General features: G+C 48.3%; 1 protein-coding gene across 1 annotated transcript in view; it reads right to left on the bottom strand.

Annotated features, from left to right (window-relative positions):
• Positions 1-5536, bottom strand: part of Gnb1 (G protein subunit beta 1) — a 69742-nt gene extending 64206 nt beyond the window's left edge. The window contains exon 1 of the mRNA XM_021201231.2: positions 5454-5536. The gene's annotated coding sequence lies outside the window, so the exon portion shown is untranslated. The remainder of the gene's footprint in view (positions 1-5453) is intronic.
• Between the last annotated feature and the right edge of the window lie 697 nt (positions 5537-6233).

Genomic DNA, 6233 nt, shown 5'->3' with positions numbered 1-6233 from the left:
ACAGAGAAACCCTGTCTCGGGAAAAAACAAACAAACAAAAAAAAACAGCAACATAATTAAACATATTGAGTCCAAAGCCAGCCTGGTCTATAGACCAAGTCCCAAGACAGACAAGGCTACACGTCTACAAACTCTGTCTTGAAAACACCACCCCCAAGACAAAGAAAATGTAAACTGGGCTGGGGGGATCGGGTGTCTTAGCACATGTCTATAATCCCAACACTTGTAAGGCAGTGGCAGGTGGACCACTAAATTCAAAGCCAGCTTTATCCATCTAGAGGTCCAGGACAGCCAGGGATACACAGAGAAACCCTGTGGGAGGTAGGAAGGCAACTATATTCTATAAAAGAAAAAGGGTTTCTGTCATGGAAGCCAACAGCAGCATCAGGAGATCAACATGGCTCCCTAAAGCCAGTACTGTACAAGGAGGTCAAAGAGCAGTCAGCAGCCCTCTTACTCAGTTACAAACTCCAATGTCTAAGTCTGTATTTCTTATGTGAGTTATGCAACAAGATCCAAACTTTAAAAAGGCATGGTGCAGCTGGGCATGGTGGCGCATGCCTTTAACCCCAGCACTTGGGAGGCAGAGGCAGGCGGATTTCTGAGTTCGAGGCCAGCTTGGTCTACAAAGTGAGTTCCAGGACAGCCAAGGTTATACAGAGAAAACCTGGGGGGGGCGGGGCCACGGTGCCCATTCCTATTTCAGAACAGTTAACATGATACACGCTCTCTTCAAATATACATCTATACAAATATCACAGGACCATTTTCCCATCACTACTAAGCATTTGTTTTGTATGTTTTAATTTAAATGTTTTCTCCTCTTGTTCAATGATCACTAAACCAACCCCTTAATTGAGCTTCTACTTCATAATTTCTACAAATAACAACAAACAGCTCTGGGAAGAATGTAATGGAAAAACTAAAGGATGGGGAGCCTTGAATAGTTGGAAGACTAGCCTGAGCAACATTGAGAGCTCTGTCTTTAAAACAAAATAAACACCCAAAGGCAAACCTGGAATTACTCAAATAGTAATACCACACACAGCTCACAACCATCCTTAATGGGATCTGATGCCCTCTTCTGGTGTGTCTGAAGAGAGTGACAGTGTATTCACATACATAAAATAAATAAATCTTAAGGAGAAAAAAAAAAAAAAGAGGCTAAGATCACATAAAAAATTACTCAAATAGGATCTCATGTAGCTCAGTCTGGTATCAATGACTATGTAGCTAATGACCTTGAACGTCTCCTAATCCTGCCCCCACTTCCCAAGTGCTGAGATTACAAGTATACACCACTAGCTCCTAAAATCAGAATTTAAAACAAGACTAAGATTAAGAAGATGCCAGCTGTGGTCCCAGCATTCAGGGCACCCCACCCCCAAAAAAAAGAATTAAGAAAAAATTAAAGATTTAAACTTTTAAAATTAAGAAAATAAGCTGGAGAACCAACTCAGATGTCAAGAGCACTTGTTCCTCTAGCAGAGGACCCCACAGGAACCAAGCACACATGGGCACACATATACATGCAGGTAAAATACCCATACACATAAAATACTAAATAAATAAATAAATAAATAAATTTAATTTAAAAAAAAAAACACCAAAATTCTAAAGTTTTGTTCCATGTCTTATGAGACATATGCTAAAAGGAGTTTTTAATTAATATGGCATAAAACTGGGCATGATGGCTCATGCCTGAATCCTAGCATTTGGGAAATGGAGGAAGAAGGATCATGAGAGGTTCCAGGCCAGCCTGGCCTACATAGTGAATACTAGGACAGCCTGGGCAAGACGGTCTTTTAAGAACTAAAGGGAAGCGGCAGAAGCACACCATATGTCAGTCCAGATAATAAAACCGGGAGTATCTACTACCAATCCACTAATGCTAAGACCAAAGCCCACATAAAGAATTTAATCCAATTTGGTGACTGACACGAGCCAAATCTGTTGGGCAGAGAAAAACAATCCAATGAGGAAACTAATAACTGCAGATCCTGTACGTCTAAAACAAAGCTGCTGTGGCTCACACGGTCAGCACGGGTGACTGCAGACTGCTCATACCTTTCTCAAGGCTCCATTCAGTGCTGTTAACTTTCCCACAATACCAATGGATAACAGATTTTCTTAAATTATACTTATGCAATGCAAGTTTGTGCATGAGTGGTGGAGGCCTTGCAGAAGTGCATTTTTCCCTTTCCCCAGAGGGGCTCCAAGGATCTAACCTGGGTGCTCAGGCTTGGTTGGCATTGAGTACCTGAACCTCCAGCCCAGTGTTTTTTTGTTTTTGTTTTTTTTTAAGATTTACTTATATGAGTACACTGCAGCTGTCTTCAGACATACACTAGAAGAGTGCATCTGATCTCATTACAGATGGTTGTGAGCCACCATGTGGTTGCTGGGAATTGAACTCAGGACCTCTGGCAGAGCAGTCAGTGGTCTTAACTGCTGAGCCATCTTTCCAGCCCACAACCCAGTATTTTTTAGCTAAATTAAATTAATAAAGCTTCAGTACTTCTGTGTACCACTTCTTTTGAGAGAGTATCTTCTCTAAGTCAGCTTGTTTCTCCAGTGATCAATAGAAATGCACCTGGATAATCTCGGAAATCATCCTCACAAGCAGATGTGAAGTTTCAATTCATTAAAAAAGAGACAAAACCACCATTATGCAGACTTTAGGGAAAGGAAGGGTTTAAACAAAGCTTCATATAGGTAGACCAGGTTGTCCAGAGTGCTGGGATTAGAGATTATCCTACCAAATCTTGTTTATTCTTCAACCATCTAAATCTCAGGAAATTTACCTGGTCTCCCCTTCACCCAAATCAGATATAACTAAGGCTATCAAACAAAGAAAAGCCTTTTTTCAAAAGTGTGCTCAAGGGCTGGTGAGATGGCTCAGTGGGTAAGAGCACCCACCCAACTGCTCTTCCAAAGGTGCAGAGTTCAAATCCCAGCAACCACACGGTGGCTCACAACCATCCTTAACAAGATCTGACTCCCTCTTCTGACGTGTCTGGAGACAGCTACAGTGTACTTACATATAATAAATAAATAAATCTTAAAAAAAAAAAAAAAAGTATGCTCAAGGGGCACTTCTGCACTACTCCAAACAGCTTTGATGTCAGCTCAGATAATATATAAGAACTGTATCCAGTGGATGAGTTCATCCATGGAAGACACTGTCAAAGTTGCATGCTCAATCTCCTGCATAAAAAGATCCTTTTAAGGAGGCACCAGATAAATAAAATACAATCCTGCCACTGAGCATCTGACACTAAACCCAGGAACCAGGCAGCAGGTATGAGCACACAGCCTCAGAAAACCTACTTTTGACTTTCCAGGCTCTCACCTTCTAAGAAAGACAGCACACTGTGGAAGTGAAGTAAGTGCAGGCAGAACCCTACACCTACAGTCTAGCCTCTCCCGTGTAGATCAGGGCCTTCCCAGTTGCACTGCATTCCTGCATAGGTCTGTGAAAAAGGTACCTCTCCCTAAGTCATATCAATCCAGAACCTAGTTCTGCTGTCTAGAGGCTCAAAGCCTGTCTTCACATTTCCACCCCTGGCCAAACACCCAGTGGAAGACATTTTCCTTTTGCAATATACCTTCCAGAAGAATCCAGAAGACATCTTAGCATGAAAACTAAAAGCCTTATCTTCAAATAAAGGCTGTTTCTCCCACCACCAAAACCACTACAGCTTCAGATGTAACAAAACAAAAACCCAAAAACAAAACAAAAAAACCCAAACAAATAAAACCGATTTAGAAACTGACTAATGGTTTCTCTGAGGACCACATTTAGTCTCCAAAGTGAAAAGGAACTTTTCACAATATTAACACTGCCATTTATTTGCTCATCATGATAGAATGACTACATATTTCCTTAGTTAACACCTTAGTTAAATCTTACAGGCTACTTAACTACACACACAAAAAGGCTTGATTGCTGCTATCAGATCTAAACGTAACAATACAAAGTACTACTACTACCAAACCAACACTACAAATTACATGAAATTTCAATATTCATGCACAAGTGTCATTAATATACTTAGTTATAAATTCTACTAATTCGGGGCTGGAGCATTGGCTGATCTTCCAAAGGGTCTGAGTTCTGTTCCCAGCACCCACAAGTCAGCTAATGACTGTAACTCCAGTTCCAGGGAATCTGACACCATCCCATACACACACAGACAGATACATTCAGGCAAAAACAGCAATGCACTAAACAATTAATTAATTTAATTAAGTCCCACTAATTCTCCTCTCAAAATAAAAATTCTGATATAACCTCTTTAAAGATGAGCTGAGCACGTATAGGGATGCTATTTCAGGATGCTAATCGTGTGGTTTAAAAAAACCCGGAAAAAAAAATGTTCAAATGTATCAAAAGGTCAAAAGCCGAGCTGCAGTTCCCCAGGGGAACCCGAGGCTGTGGAGACACAGAAAGGCTAGGCCACCCTCTGAGTGCTCTGGGCAGGACGTTCCCCTCCCAGCACTGTGGCATCAGGCGAACCCAGGAGCCCGGCGCGTTTTCCTCTGCACCGGCCGCCAGAGCCGGCCTTTGTTTTCAGCCCCGGCAGCGGACGGCGCGGTCCTGGCTGACAAAGGCGGGTATCGCCATCTTGTCGCGGCGACCGGACGCGGCGCCCATTCATTTGCGGGTGCCTGGGGCCAGGAACACCGGCAGCGAAGGAAGCTGGGAAGCTTGGTAGCCGTAGGCCCGCACCCGACAGGGGTGATAGCCGAATCCAGGAGACTCGCCCCGTGTCCGCTCCCTGCGCGCCTGGTCGAGTCCCACGCCCCGCAGGAAGGCGCGGTCCGGAGGGCAGAGCTCGGCTTTTGTTCCCGCGGGGACTCGGCCGCGAGAAGCAGCGCCTGCGGCGCGCCTGCCATCCCCACCTTAACAACCCATCCAGGCTCGAACCTACGACCCAAGCCCCAGCCCTGCATCCGGTTCCCTTTCTTAAAACTCAAGACCACCTCCGGGATCCGGCATCAGGCCCTAGACCACCCGCAACAGCCTCGACCCCAGGATCATGAGTCTGGGAACCGAATCCCGACACGGGCTTTGAACCCAAGACCACAGACCAGGTCCCGCATCCGGGATCCAGCCTTGAACCCAGAACCCATCCCAGATCTGGCCTTGAACCCGGGACCTCCACCCAGGCTGCCGCATCTCCGATCCCGCGGCGGTCCCGCACCCCGGATGCGGCCTTGAGCCTAAAACCCCGGCCCCGGCCTGCGCCCCGGCCCAGGCGGCTCCGCCCCATCCCTCACCCCGGGACCCCGGGACCCCAGCCCCGCCGCCCACCCAGCACACCGGGGATCGCCCACCCCACCCTGAAGAGCAGGATGAAGCCGGCGGCCGATGACCCGTGAGCGAGAAGATCCGCAGGGCCTGGCCCAGCCCGGGGCAGGCTCAGCTCACAGACCCCAGCCGCGCTCACCTCGCCCTCGCCCGGTCTGGCGCCCACGCCACCGCCTGGTCGTCGCGCTCGCGGCCTGCGGGCAGGAGTCAGCGAGGCTGGTCCGTCCGAGTGGAGGCTGTTCCAGTCCCAGCCCCGCTGCCCTCGCCGCCCGCGCCCGCCACCGCCGCCGCCGTCGCCGTCCGCCCCTCAGACGCCTCCAGCCATCAGGATGGGCGCGGCGGCCCCTGCCCGCAGCCTCGGGAAACCCCACGTCGCGTCACCGCGCACGGGCGGCGTGCGCGTGCCGCTCTTTCCGCTCCGCCCCTCCTTCCCTCTGCGCGTGCGCGAGCGGCTTAAAGGACCCGTGATTTTCCACACCCCACCCCACCCCGCACACACCCCGCAAGGGTCTTCCAGGGACGCTGCCAGCCTATCGGCCTCGATGGCCTCTGGGTCCGGCCTGCTGGTGTCGGCTCCTGTGCCATGTGCCCTAAGCCAGAGGGCGGTGTGTCCTGCCTGAATGACCAGCCCTGGAGGGCCGAAAGGAGTGCCTGCCTGAGTGGCCTAGCAGGTTCTAGACGGCGGGGGTAGGGAGGTAGGGATAGCCAGGTGGGACAGGAAGGTTGTCAAATTAACCACCTTCTGGTTTATGTTCATGTCTTTAAGACATGCCATTCGGTCTGGTCCGTCATGCCTATTTGTCCAGCCACATTCAATTAATACGACTCCTGCCACAATGACTTTTTCACTCCCTTTCCAAAACCAGCTGAATACCTCTCTTATTTCCTCTTGTCCTGCACTACCCTCTCTTAAACAAGA

This window comes from Mus pahari, chromosome 6 (assembly GCF_900095145.1).
Source record: "Mus pahari chromosome 6, PAHARI_EIJ_v1.1, whole genome shotgun sequence".
Classification (NCBI taxonomy): Eukaryota; Metazoa; Chordata; class Mammalia; order Rodentia; family Muridae; genus Mus; species Mus pahari.
The sequence above is the reverse complement of the archived record's forward strand: the minus strand, read 5'-3'. Positions and strand labels throughout refer to the sequence as shown.